Here is a 15,761-nt window from a genome sequence, read left to right as displayed (position 1 = left end):
TTCAATTAACCGTCTAAGCTCTGGTCCGAGATTGGTTATTGATCGTCAGTAATCGATTTATTCAATATATTATAATATATTATATTGGAAAATCAATTAGTTTACAAAATAAGTGATGTGCTCAATAAAAATAAATTAACAGTCATTAAACTTTTTAGAATATAGCGATTTCGTTCTATCCATTATTGTGTACTTATATGGAGAAAACGTCCTTAGAGATTTTGGTCTTGCACGGGAAAGGAAATTTCATCCGTTGACTGATTTAAAACTATATAGGTAATATTTTGTTTTATCATATTGCGAGTGAATTCAAATTAATAAGACCTGGCTCAACAAATCTGGGGTTGCACATTGAACCTCGTATATTAATACGTCACTTACAGCAACTTTTGAGTTATCGTTATTGTGACAATTTAAGAACGTTAAAAATAAATTTAGACGTGAAAATAATTAAAAATTAACTCAATAGTTTTAAATTTCTCGCGAGTATTATAATGACAAATATATTGAACACTTAACGGGCTACGAACTGTTTTATTAATGGGTCGCATTACAAGCTAAATAGTATGTATATTGTATATATATATTATATATATATATTATTTCACATATGTATGCTATATATATATACATTACAGATGGCTGCGCTTCAACTGTAATGCATACAATAGAAATTATATGGTTTATTACTTTATTAGTACCTATATTACAATATTGGTGTCAATATAACACGGACCGGCCTTGAACTTGCGTGTTAGCTTGTGATCGACGTACATTACAATATAATATTATCACCGTATGAGGTTCTTTGTCGAACCTAATATTATCAATCTAATCTAACTTTTGAGAAAAGGTCAAAATTGATAGAAATTTAAACGCATTCGTATAGAATTTTAAAATCGCGTCAGAAATTATGCTTGATATGATTCAAATATTGTCAAGACGAATGAAACTCACGTTGGAGAGATTCTGTAAGAATATGTGATGACAGTTAATAATAACAATACCACGCATATCAAATAAAGATCGCCAATAGACGATAATATCATTTTCATCGGTTTCAAATGGAATTGAGTTGACAACTAGACAACAGCGATAAACTCTCTTTTACCAATAAGTTAGATACCTATATTATATTATACACTATTCAACTATTGTAAAATGCGCATTATAGTCGTTTTGCATAATATATAGGTAGGTTCGTTTCGGTGCACAATACAAACAAACGACAACAGTCAAATATTTATAATAAATAACCCGTATGTATAATAACAACGGTCATATTATTATAATATACGTATGCTAATACCTACGTATTTCTATTTACAATATTAATATATTTTATTGACTTAGTATGTGAGTCCATTAAAAGATTTTAATATGTAAGCGCGTATAAGATGACAAGACGTAAATGGTAAAACATAGATAAGGCCTTACTGTTAGGTAAGTAATCACTTAAAATAAAAAAACTATTATTATTTGCATTATTCAAATTAAAGTATCCTTAAGACGTAATATAGGCAAATAATTTAAACTTACCGTTGTATACATAGAAACATCGTGATTAGAATAATAAGATTTTTAAGGCTGCGATGTATACTATGATATTATAATTACATATTTCTACAGAAAAATCTCTAAAAGTAATGATTAGAATTATGTAATACACTGCATCTAAAAATTACCAAAAGATATGCTAAATTAGAATAGTACTTGTATAATATAATAATATGAATCAAATAACTTTTTTGTTGTTTTAATCAGTTTACTTACCTATCTATGACTTTAAAAAACTATAATTTTTGAATTTTATAATATGTTTAAAATATTTAATGTTGTATACCTATCAGTCAGAAATAATAATCTAGGTGATCTATTGATCGCAACATTTGTCATTTCAAAAAATTATGACGTTCTTTGAAAATATCTCACTGTAAGTATTTATGGTTAGTATGAGCAGGTTATAGTGGCATAGGGGTATTTTGTAAAATGATAATCTACTAACCTAACTCACCGTAATCATAGAAAATTGTAAAATTTTTTTTTTCAAAATTGTTGGTTTGCAATGATATGAAATTATAAAAAATTAATGTTTTCAAAAAAGATAAAACTTCAAAATAGTATAGATTTATAAATAGACAACCTTGTATACTTATCAGAAAATATGTTAAAAATTCAGTGGTTAGTAAGTTGTTAGTAATATTATAATGACCCTTAAATATGTATCTAGGCTTTGTCGCCAATGTTCATTATAAACAATAATTTATTACAATCAATCTGATTAACAAAATAAATAAATAATTTAAAACGTTAAAACACAATCAAATAAGAATCTATGATTATAAATACATTTTAGACGTATGCAATACAAGGTTTCATTCCATTGTTTGAAATACGATTGTTTCTAAATCACAAAATTTGTTTTTATTTAACGGTTTAGTCAAAATCTCATCTTAAGCATTGAGATGTCAAATAAGAAAAAAACATACGTATGATAAAAATATTTAGTTCTCAATAAATATATTTTTTTCGTCTACTGATTAATAAGTTATTTATCTTTTCTTTTATTTATTATGTATAAAACGTATGCACTCGTATAAGAAGTTTTAGTCAAATTGAAATAATTGTGGGAAATGTATTTGTTGAGTGATCATAAATAAAACAAATAAAACATATATTTTTTTCCATTATGTTATAATTATATCATACTTTTTATACAAGATCGATTGAGTTTTTAAATCGACTGGCCGTGTGCCGAATCGAAAAAAGTTTCATATTTTTTTTTACTCCCAATTGAAGATGCGCGGGTGGTCTTAGAATACACAGCATGATATAATTAAAAACAAATTTTAAATAACAAAAAATATTGGTAGCCGATCGCATTCCACAGGCCACACGTCTGTCTCATCATAATATTATATTTGATCAAACGACGTAACTCTTTTATTGGCACCTGTACAATGACGTCGAAAGAGATAAATAATAACGAGGGGAGAAAATACATTTTTTTTTTAATAAACCGGCAGGATATTAATATGCTAGATTATAATATTTATATTATATTGTTTATTTCGCCCCGAAGGTGGTTCGAAGACGCGCTCGTATACAATTTTCTTCGTCCTTGAGACATATATATCCATATCGTATTATACGTATACCTAAATAGGCATACGTAACAATAAGTATGTATAGGATACATACTTTTACAATATACTTGCATAGCCAGCACGTAGATAGGTACGCGTTTAAAAGATTGCCCGATCTCTACCGCCGTACTACGCAACTAAACAAGGTATAATATTAATTATTAATCATTACACAAACTATTACGGTATAACTTATCATTGTTGTTATACCTACTATCATGATATAAAATATACAAATCATTGATCACTGTACAGGCGGGAAAACATATCATTTGCATGTAATTGTATTGTTATACACTATAAATCCCACAGTGGCGTTCATGACATTTAAAAAAACGTCGCATAGTGATGTTTCTACATTAACTGTATCGAATGCGAGTCGTTGTTAAATTTAATAAAATTAATTAAAATACGTTTAATTAACCTAACGTGGTTTATTTGATAATTTTTATTCAGTTGGTGAAATTTGCTATTACCTTTTTATTAGGGCTTGTTATCACAATAGAATATATTAGCTCATGTAAAACTAAATAATTTATGGAATCAAAATAAATAGGACATAACCCCTACAATATCTGATTTAGATTTTTCAATAATTCAAATTAATTTGTAAACAAATCTAGCAAAATATATCAGGTCGTAAATAAAATATTATGATACTATAATTATTTGCTTTTTGATCTACTAATCTTAATTTTAAAATTATTTGTCTGATACTCAGATTCGAAGAGATAAATTTAATAATCAACTAGCACATAATATACGAGTATGTAATACCTTATATGTAATAATAACCAATGATGTAAAATAAAAAATAAGATTTAATAACATTATATTGTGTATGAAATACAATATGAAAATTTTAAATGAACAACAAAATACTCTGAATATTACTACCACTTAATTATATATATTTTCTGTGTTCTTTACTTATAAATTTATTTTAGTTTTCATTTTAATTTTTGTAAAAGTTGAAGTGTAGTATAAAACTATTTTAAATGCTTCTAAACAAAAACAAAAATGTATATATTTATAATGATAAATTGAAGAGGTTCCAAGTGCAAAGCTGTTTTATAGTCTTCGTATATGTATAGCTACAAAACTATTATGATAATAATTAGTGTACTACTATTATTGCAAAATCGTTCTATTTATTATTTTAATATATTTATTAGAAAAATACTGCAGCTATAAGCGGGAGATTAGTGTTTTAAATTTTAATTACACAATCTAAAAAGGAGAAAAATTCACAACGACGGACTGGCGACGGAGGATGCTTTTAGTTTAGGCATAATGCGTATACAATGTGTAGGTATACATAGGTAACAATATGCGCTACCGCCACGTTTTGACTAGTCACGATGAAAATTCATCACTGCCTCATTATTACACTATGCCACTATGAATAAAACTACCTACACCGGTACTACAATGAAAACATTATGCCTAATAATATATTAATAATACCTATCTGTACAGCACGCGTTTGGATCAATCGCGTTTGTCATCGCGATAATATTAAACACATAATAATATTGCATTGTGTCGAGTTTGCCCTAGTTGCACCTATTCGTGTGCACGCTTATATATTTACTATACTATATTGCCGGCTGTACATTATAATATTATTATATCCGGTCAACAAAATATTGTTATAATCTTGCTTCATGTCTCGCCGGTCGGGTCTCTGTAAATTATGCCACGGTGTTGATTATAGGCGAGTATACAGCACTCATTCTAAAAGGTGACTTTTGAATTTTTCTAAATAGCAATAATATAGTGTAATGAATACCACGCAAAAGCCACCAAAACGATCGACTTAGACTAGACGTAAATGGTTTAATGGATCACTCCGTACAGGAATCGGGCCGGGCGCGTACCTGGGGCCGCGGATCGTTCTATATTTATAAAATATATTATAATAATATATTGTTGTACGCGCAGCATGTGATTATATAATGCGAAATCGATCAACGGAGAATAGTTATTTGGACGATTACCAATCGATCGCGCGAGACTGCCACTAGTCGAGGAGAGTGCGATGCTGCAGCTATATGTACATTATAATGGCGATTTTTGACGCCACCGCGATTTTGGCAACCGACGAAATTGGGTCTACGTAAAAATATACGCGTGAATTGATAATGGCGGCGTGAATCACGTACAAGTGATAAGATGTTACGTTCTGGTGAGTAGGAAAATATCGTCGAACTTGATCGCCCAGCGCAGAACCTCTACACACAACACCAAAAGGACTGGGCCCACATACGTCTAACATCCGACACAACGATTATTATAATATAATATACTTGCTGATCACGCATCGTTCGTGGCAAACTAAATGTCAGTAGATTAGCTAATTCTTTAATATTATTCCGTTAAATGTAAAATTCGCAGATTTTTAGCACATTCATTTTGTGGTTCTGACGAAGTATAAAATGCAGTTTTAAAATTATATCCAAAATTTGCTTACGTATAATGTTATAATGTTCTAACTAAACGTATTATACTAGGATATCTACCTATATACTTATAATATGATTGTATTATGACACCATTATATAGAATTGGAAAATCAAAACTCTAGAAATTGAAATGTATTTTTATAGTAAATTAAAATGATATTAAATACACCGATGATCCATTAAAATTTACAAAACTTAAATCGTACTTAATATTTAATAATATACTCGTAATATCCAAATAAAAAGTATACGAAAAGAAAACGTATTGTTAGGTACTTATTATTACGACTTAATTTAATATAATTATTTCGTTTGGATGACCAAAATATGCTTTATGCTTGTTTTTGAATGTTTATATTCTTGGATGTATACCGTACAACCATACCAGCTGCTCAGCTGCTTCTCATAATAATATTATTGTGTTTTTAATTATTTTCTATTAGATAAACAGACAAGGACTACGTTTAAATCAACGTCTATTTACAAGTCAACCGATAAAATACAAATGTGACACGATAGTTGTTTGTCAAGCGTGCTACACAGAAGTCGGTTACACTCGCCATCAATAAAATATTAAAAACATATATTATAGACTTGAGAAGTGAAAGCTCGGTAAATATTATCAAATGCACCCCGTCAACGGAGGGATCCGGCTGGTAAATCGCCGGAGAGTTAGTAGGTACTTTGATTTATACCGTTATAATAACATACTGCGTGTTTGTATGCATATCATCGTATAGAGGCATATAATATATTATTGTACAGTATATTTGGACCCGTCGACCCGATTGCAAAACAACAAAACGCGATATTTTTGACAGATAGACCGACATAGATTTGTGACCAGAGACAGTCATCGAGATGTTCGACAAGAGATTAGAATAATATATCATGACCGCTTTCAGCCATCGACCAGCAGCGTACAGATAATATGAAAGCGACTTATGCGAATCGATCTTCGAGAATGAAACGACGACGACGACCGTGAACTGGAGATTACCGCGTGATGTAGGTACGTAACAATTATTATGTATACAGGCGTACATATTATTATAGTGCATTTTATTCTCTCTGATAATTGTTGTTTTTTCTTCTATTACACGATTAATGCATACATTAATTTACGTATTGAAACAGCTAATCGGAAACGCACGATGACATAAAACGATAATTAAAGTATCTGCACGTGTACCGGCGTATAATGCGTACCTATTTATGTACCTACTTACTATTGTAATAATAATAGTATAATATAGGTCAATCTATAGCTACTGAGTTGTTTTTAATCACGATTTAACTGAATAAGTAGGTATACAATAGTAAGGACCGTTGTAGTTGTAATATATTACGGTTTGTAACGCATAAAAAAATCAATTCGTTTATGGTCATTGAAATTTTATTATGAGCTAAGAAAATAATATACCTATATATTATACGTATTATTCAGAATTATTCTTCTAGGTTGCCCACCCCTTTTTTCTTAATAATTGAGTTATTCAAAATGTGATCTTTTGGAAGTTTTAAATATATTTGATCATATTTTTGAGTACTTAGGATTTTTCGTGCCACTTAAAAATGATTCTGTGACGCTACAAACTTTTGTTTTTCAAATAGAAACCCCTCCTCCCTTTCTGTAAATTGTTAGTTAGATACTTTTTGTTAAAAAATATATACATCATATATGGATAAGAATTCAGGAAAATAATATTATCCATAATAATATGTGATTTATATCAACATGGAAAAAATCCACTTTCTTTAACATATTATACATATATTTATTATTTAGAACACGTAGTAGTATACAAACATACGAAGTATTTTTTACTAAAAGGTCAACAATCTCCCATCCTGTTTAGTGAAGAGCAAAAAATAGGTACATAATATAATATATACCATATGAATTGTTTGTTATATACATTACTATTATATTATTTTACCACCCAAATTCACCCCATACCGCCATATTATAAATTTCAAACAATATTTAATTGAACCAACTTAAAAGACAATTATATTAATATGCATCCCTTAAGATGATTGGTGTTATTTCTAATCCGCTTCGATTATATATCATTCACAACACCATCAATCAAAATTTTTAAAAATCCTGTACACAAATATTTAATATGTAATTTAAATACATTTTTACAACACTTTTCTAAACTTTTACAACCTTGGTTTTCCCGTTTTCCTAGAAGAATAATGGGTGTGGTCGGGGTGATGTGATTTCAGCACCACCCATGATTAAAAATTAATTATATATTCATAAGTTTAATTATACTATATTTTATTTTATACTTTATTTTTTATTTTTTTTTACTTAATTCCAACGAATTTGTGCAATTTTTAATATGTAAATAATTATCATACAGCGACTCAAAATACGTCATAATCTCCTTTACTCCACTAATAAAATTTTAATTTTATGGTTTTTTCGGGTTCTAAACTATTATAGTAGGTACGTTGTAATTCACATTTCACGTATTATGAATTTGTGTATTCTATATTCTATATAATATTTTTTAAATCACTTAATCAAATTCTAATCCATTTGAAAAATTGCTAATTTTTCTACCAATTATATGAATGCTATTTTAATAAAATATTAGGGCTAAAATGTGCCACATACTAATTGAGAAATAGCTCTAATATAAATCACAATTTTATTTTTTTACATGATTAATGCCAGCGTATTTAGAAAATATCGATGCTATTAGTGCTATCATATGAACATATTATTTTTCTATTTCGTTTGGAGTGTTTGGACGCTAAACTGTTATAGAGCTAACTTGTCTGAAATAAACTGATAATATTAATTTTAATTACAAACAAATAAACCCAAATCGTTTACCGAAATATTATATATATATTTATGTTAGTGCCTAAGTCGATCTATGATATAGTTAAAATTGTTAGCATATACCTACTGGGCACTGGCACCCTTAAATGTTTAGGTCTAATTTGGCTAGATACAAAAGATAATTTAATTAAAATATATAATCATAAACATCATACATAATTACGAATGTAAGAAAAGATCACGTAAAAATTATAATTTATAATATGGTCAACATATAATGTGGTATATATTATTATACGATGAGTAACATTAATTCTGAAATAACTAAAAATAAAGTGGGCAAGTACCTAAGTAACCACTTTATTGTAAAGTAGGAGTCGATAGTACTCATCATTAAGTAGGTCACTGTAATATTAGGTATATATATTAAATTTTAATTCAATCATAAATCATTGCATACGAACAATGATTCTTAGTTAAGAAGATTTGCCAACCTATATAATAAAAATTAAAGCACTGTAATTTTACTTAGGGGTAGAATTGATACAACGTTGTTTTTTAATAACGTTATTACCGCCAATCGATGATTGTACATTTGACACATCAACACTCATAAAGTCATAAAGATTCATAAAAGCCAATAATTATTATTAGTACTGTAGGACTGACTGTAGGAGACAAGATAAGTGTGGTCGGAACATCATCTCTACAAATGGTGCGAGTAAGATTTGTACAAACAAAATCAAAATGAAATATTATAAAATAATGAACTATATTATGATTAACTACATCTCGCATAATTAGTAGATATATTGTAATACCATAGTTGATAAAAGCAAATATACTCAATAATTTTGCAATTTTATTATTTTAATACGAATTACAAAAAACAGTTATATTAATATAATAACAATAATATATAGTACGTATAGGTATAGTCTTCAAGTACATAATACGAACGTTAGATAACGTAACATAACATATTATGCATTAATCTTTGGTATATGTTTATTGTATACCTAATATCTATATTATCACGACATCGTGTGTTCGTGTATACATCGGTAATAATATATATATATATATAGTATATACATATTAATTTATTTAAAAAGTTGTTTGTTATCAATCATTTAAAATCTATCGCGATCGATATGTAAGCGTGTAAACACAGTACACCGAACATGCATTGTAATTTATGTAATAACGTATCTACTATAATTATTACGTCCACCTTGAACGTTTAAATATAACATAAATCGTATAGATGTATGTAGCTGGTAATACGCACGAAAGGCGGGTAAACAATATATCTGTTAGAATTGTGCACTCGTTAAAGAAAATCCACATTACATTTAATTCGTTTTTCCTATGATATTGAATCACTGCGGATATAATATTTATGAAGTATTGCTATATAAGTATAACGTATCGTTTGGGCCAATGTTGCGTTAGCTTTTTCGTTGGAATCAAAATATAATAACACGACGACGGAGGAGCAATAAAACGATTTTACTTTTTGCGAGACTAGGAGAGGGATTTGTTATCATCTTCTAAAGATGATTTTTACGCGTTGACGTAATTATTTATTGTTTTAATAATGCGTGTATGCAAACATTCTTCATTTAAAATAATAAAAAATTGGTATAAAGAAAAATAGATTTTACCTGCTTGAATATGCATTTTTGAATAATTACGTTCACATTGTTTTTTTCGACTTTCGCGCATAACGCCGGGCGAATCTCATTAACTGTTTTTTTTAACGTGCTGCTGCAGGTGTGGGTGCACACAAAAAGGGTCGTTTGGTTGGTGTTGTTTTATTTATTTATTTATTTATTTTTTTTTTTTTTTTAATATTCTTGACGTATGTGAACTTAACTTATTCACAGCCACGGTAGATTTGGCAAATGCAAGTTGCTCGTTAATGCTAAACGACCGTCAGATTTTGGCATAAACATTTTTTTTTTTTAAGGCGTTTATAATACTGCTGGGGCAGAATCCGAAACGTTTGAAATTAAATAATATATAATAGAACACAATAAAATGAGTTCACAGGAAAACGGTTTTCGTCTAGTGTGTGTACCATAGGTATTTTTTTCTAGATTTTAAAGACGAAACAACTGACATCGTAGCGGTACACAAGATAATAACAATATATTGTGTATAGGACTTGAGTAAACCGAATATATTACATATGGCTCTTCTCCCAGCCGGAGCACTCATAGATAAAGAGCTTCTTCACTCGCATATTTTCGCTATCTGTTTGACGTACGCAGTAGGTGTAGTATAATAATAATATAATAATAATACGATGTCGTTTAAAACATTAGCACAAAACATCATATTATGTACAACATTATAATGTATTATTGACAAAACTTAGAATAAAAGTTTATTTAATATTATTTAAGATTGCAAAAGTTAGCTTATTGGAAACATAATATATATTATTATTATTAACCTAACCTATTCTGCGGAAAACTTGAAATTTGATTTTACATCTTATAGTGCAATATAATATTATATAACTCGATGTAATATTAAGATGAAATCGACAACGTTACGATGTTATATTGCAGTATTATGATAAATTAAAATCTATTATGTGATACATCATACATGTTTCAATTGTACGCTACAGTAAATTTCAATATGAATTATTTAAATTAGGAAAAAAAATATTTACGTGAACTATTTAGATACGTATTATCTAGATTCATTTTATATTTATTGTTTTTTATTAATTAATAAGAATTATTGTTTGAGTGTTGAAATATATAAGCTTTAAATGAGACCATTTGAAATATGACCGATATATGGTTTATACGGTTAAATTGTTCATACATTTTTATGAGTTGTTTACATTGATGTGCCAATAATATTGAAGGATTTGGTAACCTTTGAATTTTGTTTTTAAATTTATAAAATAGTCGATGAAAATTTTGCGTTATAATTATCTGTGTGCTATCAAGTTGCCCATCAATTTATTATGGTATAGGTAATAAAATGGGTGTTTGGTATCTTATTAAAACAAGAATAGTATAATATTATTTTATTTTTAAATAATATAGTATCACTGATACAATTATTCAGTATAAATAAAAATCACGAAATATGATAGAAATTAAATTAGGACATCATTAAAAAATTTGATAAAATATATAATCTGTGATAATATCAAACACTAAATTGGTTAATCGTTTTATTGCTGTAATAAATATTATTGATTATTAAATACCTAGCATATAGATTATTAAAAGGTAAAATTACAACGATGAAGCACATACGCATATTATTATTTATTACGTATATTTTTTTTATTCATAGTCAATATTTCACAAATTAAAAAACAAAATTTAAATGACTTTTATGATTTTAATTGTCGGCGTTTTAAATATCTCATTGAAAGTCATTAACAATTTAAATTTAATACTGATTCCAATTTGAATTTTTAAAGTTAATCTACAAATGTCCACTTTTTAATTGATGAAAAAATTAATAAATAAAAAAATTCTTCTGTAATATCGTATGGTGTACGCTTAATATTTTGGAAAAATGCCCTTGAGTAGGCGGACGCCCATCTATAACCACGTGGTTGGTCGTGGTTTATGATATTTTTTATATTCATTTGACGGATGGATGTTAACATCTCGTTGAGTAAAAAAATGAATCGTTGCCGAATTATTGTGATAACCGTGCGTTGGTTTTTCGTGTACACTTGGCAATAAAGTAAGCAACATACGTTTGACTGCGGTTGTAAAGAATCAAACAATTTTATTCATTATTACTAGGGCTAGGATTTATTATATTATGAAATACAAAATTGAAAATAGTAGAATATGCATTTACTTATGTTAAAACATGCAATAAAAATATGAAAAAAAATCATTGAAATTACTAATAATTGTTACCATTCTATTATTAATTGAATCTTCTAGTTTTAAAACAGATATTAAATAAGAAAATCAAATTTCCTCATTTATTTAAGTAAATAATGGTCGATAATCTTACTCGGAAATAAATCTATATCAGTTTTAATAGATTTAAATTTTTTTCTACCTTTATTTGTAAGATAATATCACAAATCACAATACGCGAATTTTTTAGTTAATAATTAAATGGAAAAATATGAAAAATCTAAAACAGATCATAATTTATGATTTTTAATAATAGGTAGGTAATTAATAAACAAGGCAATTCGTGGATATCAAACTAATCATGTTTGTAACATGACACTATAAAATAAAAATACACACCAATGTATATTAACCCTAGCCCGAAGTTTTATTGCGTAGGTATATACATCAATATTGTGTACAGCAACGTCACATCGATGATAATCGTTGAATTAGTTTGTATATAATCTATAAAAACCTACAAAGAAGCTACCGCTACGGAAAAAAACATCGATCGTGTAAAATATTGGCTGTTGGTAAAACGATTATTGTAATCATTATTATTTTCTTATATATTTTTAGATTTAATTTGTCATTTGAAATAATCATTGATCATGTATACAACGGCCAACTGTATTTATTTGTTACTAAAAAAGGGTCAATAAAGTTGACTCATTCGAGTAGGTACTTAAAATATATTTTATTTATTATATTATGTGCCTAACGAAGTAACGTTCATTTTCTCCGTTGTGGACAAAACAATATTTGTTTTGAGCTATAATCTGCAAAAAGTAAGTTAAACAGCGAACAACGTTTAAGGTATTTTGCTGATATTGCTTTTATAAGAAAAAATAAATATTTTTACATTAAATTAAATGTATTAAACTGCAGTTTAGAATATTCTAAGGCAGTGTTGTGTGATACTCGGTATTCTACAATACACGTTTATTGTGATATTAAAATCTCCTAGATGTTGTATTTCCGGCGAGACTATAATATATTATGTAAAATATAATAATTAAACTATTATTAACAGGTAAGTTATTTATAGTCACGTGACTAATTGGTGTCGTGACGACAAACCAAATATGATTTACACTTAATCCTCTGTAGATAAATCTGCGGATTTATGTTTTTAATTTAACGTTCAAACATTATTTTAAAAAAATAACGCATATAAAGTACCGTTGAATTCATTATGATTATATTATATTATTATAGTGGCGTTAAAATGTGCAACTGCAGACCTCGTATTTTCGCGCGCGTCTAATATTATAACTTTCGTGCTTGTTGTAAAGTTAGATTGTATACATTTTTTAAGTATCATATCTATTTACATTTTAAATTTTGAATAAATTTAAATAAACAATAAATTAATGTTCAATACAACAATGATCGTATTAAAAAACTAGTTAATACTATAGTTGAAGATTAATGCGAAATACCGTAAAAATATACGAACGGATGAAGTGACAGTTTATTGTTTTTTATTTAGATTAATGTACAATAACTCCTTTATTATAATATTTTGTGTAATATAAATATTTATTATAGAAACACATTGAAAACAGTTTAAACACAATTAAAAATAGGCTACCTTGTACGCTGTTCGGTGTCAGTATAATATTATAACGATTAATAATATTATAGCAGAGATATAAATAATTGACAAAACGAATGTCCGTATGCAAAGACTTCATAATACTCGTAAAACGCTGTCATACCTATGTTTTTATAGTATTGTTTTATTTGCATGTCGAAACCGTCACTGCGGAGGGAATGTGAAAACAATTATTCGTTTATAACTTAAATAAAACTGTAATTAAGTTGTTGACCGAGGACAACAGTTATTCATTAAGCACTATCGAATAAAATTTAAAAAATGTTATGATAAACTCAATATACGTTTGCGTGTACAAAAATTAACTACCTGTAGACTGGAGTAACATGTATTTACGAAGGTGCAAAAAATAACAGACCTAATTGATATAATACAATATATGGATTAAAAAAAATAACGTTTTATTATATTATATTTTATAATGCATATTGTAATGACTACTTTATCGAATCTATATGCATTATATGGTTGATAAAATAAAAAGCAATTTTTTCGCAAAATAACCTGATGCATTATATAAGATATTCCTACACCTTAGACAATGAGTTTATTCAAATAACTGCACGAGCTTATACACATAGGTATAATGTGTATATATTGTATAATAATATTAAAATATTAACGATTTACCTTATGCGTTTGTGTTCCGCGCGTGAAAAGTCCAAAAGCACTATATGTTGTATTCTTGATTCGAAAAAAATTATTGTTTTATTACTTTTAAAGAATTTGAATTTGGATTTTTTTTTTATTATTATGGAAAAAAATCGAAAACGGCAAAACAAAATAAATAAAAAAAACAGAACGAGTGGTGCTCACGACGTTTAAACGACGAAAGTTAATGTGTCTGATGCACGCGCGGCGGTGACGAGGCTTGTGTCACAGCACCGCTGAACCTATTACACTGCACATAGCACACACATTGTGAGTAGCGATCGGTGTCTCGGGCCTCGGCGCCGTTGGCTGGCGCGCGCGGGATCTATGATCTCACCTATACTCTATAGAATCATTCGGCCCGCGAGTCGAATATTATAAATATATATGTGTACGTATTTTTTTTTTTTTTTTACGATCAACGAGCACAATGCACATATAATACACGCGATGACTGAGACGAAAAAACGCGTACGTTAAAAATAATAATACAACGTTATACACACACACATATATACTTAAAATATGACTTACTATTGATTTACACGCTCGTCGTTCATAATATTATTTATTATTTATGCATGTATGTGTGTACGCTGACAGTGTACGAGAAGAATTTCAGAATTTCCGAAAAAAAAAATATATTAAAAAAACACCAACGCCGCCGCCGCAGCCGCCGCCACACTTTAATCAATGAACGTACAATGTGTATAAAATATTTTGATTTTATTTGTTTCACTGAATTCCGAGAATATATTGTAAATGGATAAATATTATTATTACACATTGCATTAATTTGCAGATAGAGATGACATATTATTATTATCGTAATCTCACGAGTATTGTTTAGCTTTCAAATCGGAACAGAATATGAACTAACTAAACTAACTATTTCGATTACGTCTTGAAAATGAGCAAAACAAAATATATCGACTTCATGTAAAATATCTATAAGCGCCCTTGAAATTGAAATATGTAAAAATTATTAGCGTAATTTAATGGTGTAATAAATATGACGGTATAATATTATAGAATACAATTTTGTACTAGGGTAAATTACTTTTTCTAACATTTTTTTTACCTATCATATTATTTTATTTTATTATTAATATGTATACTCAAGATTTGTTATTTAAATGGATTGTACTGAAAAACGAATATTTGAAATATAACAATTAT

The 15,761-nt window shown here is 28.1% G+C and overlaps 1 protein-coding gene across 1 annotated transcript in view; it reads right to left on the bottom strand.

Annotated features, from left to right (window-relative positions):
• LOC114128943 (tubulointerstitial nephritis antigen-like) overlaps positions 1-14,875 on the bottom strand; it is a 33,336-nt gene extending 18,461 nt beyond the window's left edge. Inside the window, exon 1 of the mRNA XM_050198852.1 lies at positions 14,562-14,875. The gene's annotated coding sequence lies outside the window, so the exon portion shown is untranslated. The remainder of the gene's footprint in view (positions 1-14,561) is intronic.
• Between the last annotated feature and the right edge of the window lie 886 nt (positions 14,876-15,761).

The sequence above is a fragment of the Aphis gossypii genome, chromosome 1 (genome assembly GCF_020184175.1).
Source record: "Aphis gossypii isolate Hap1 chromosome 1, ASM2018417v2, whole genome shotgun sequence".
NCBI lineage: Eukaryota > Metazoa > Arthropoda > Insecta > Hemiptera > Aphididae > Aphis > Aphis gossypii.
This window is presented reverse-complemented; position numbering and strand designations above follow the sequence as displayed.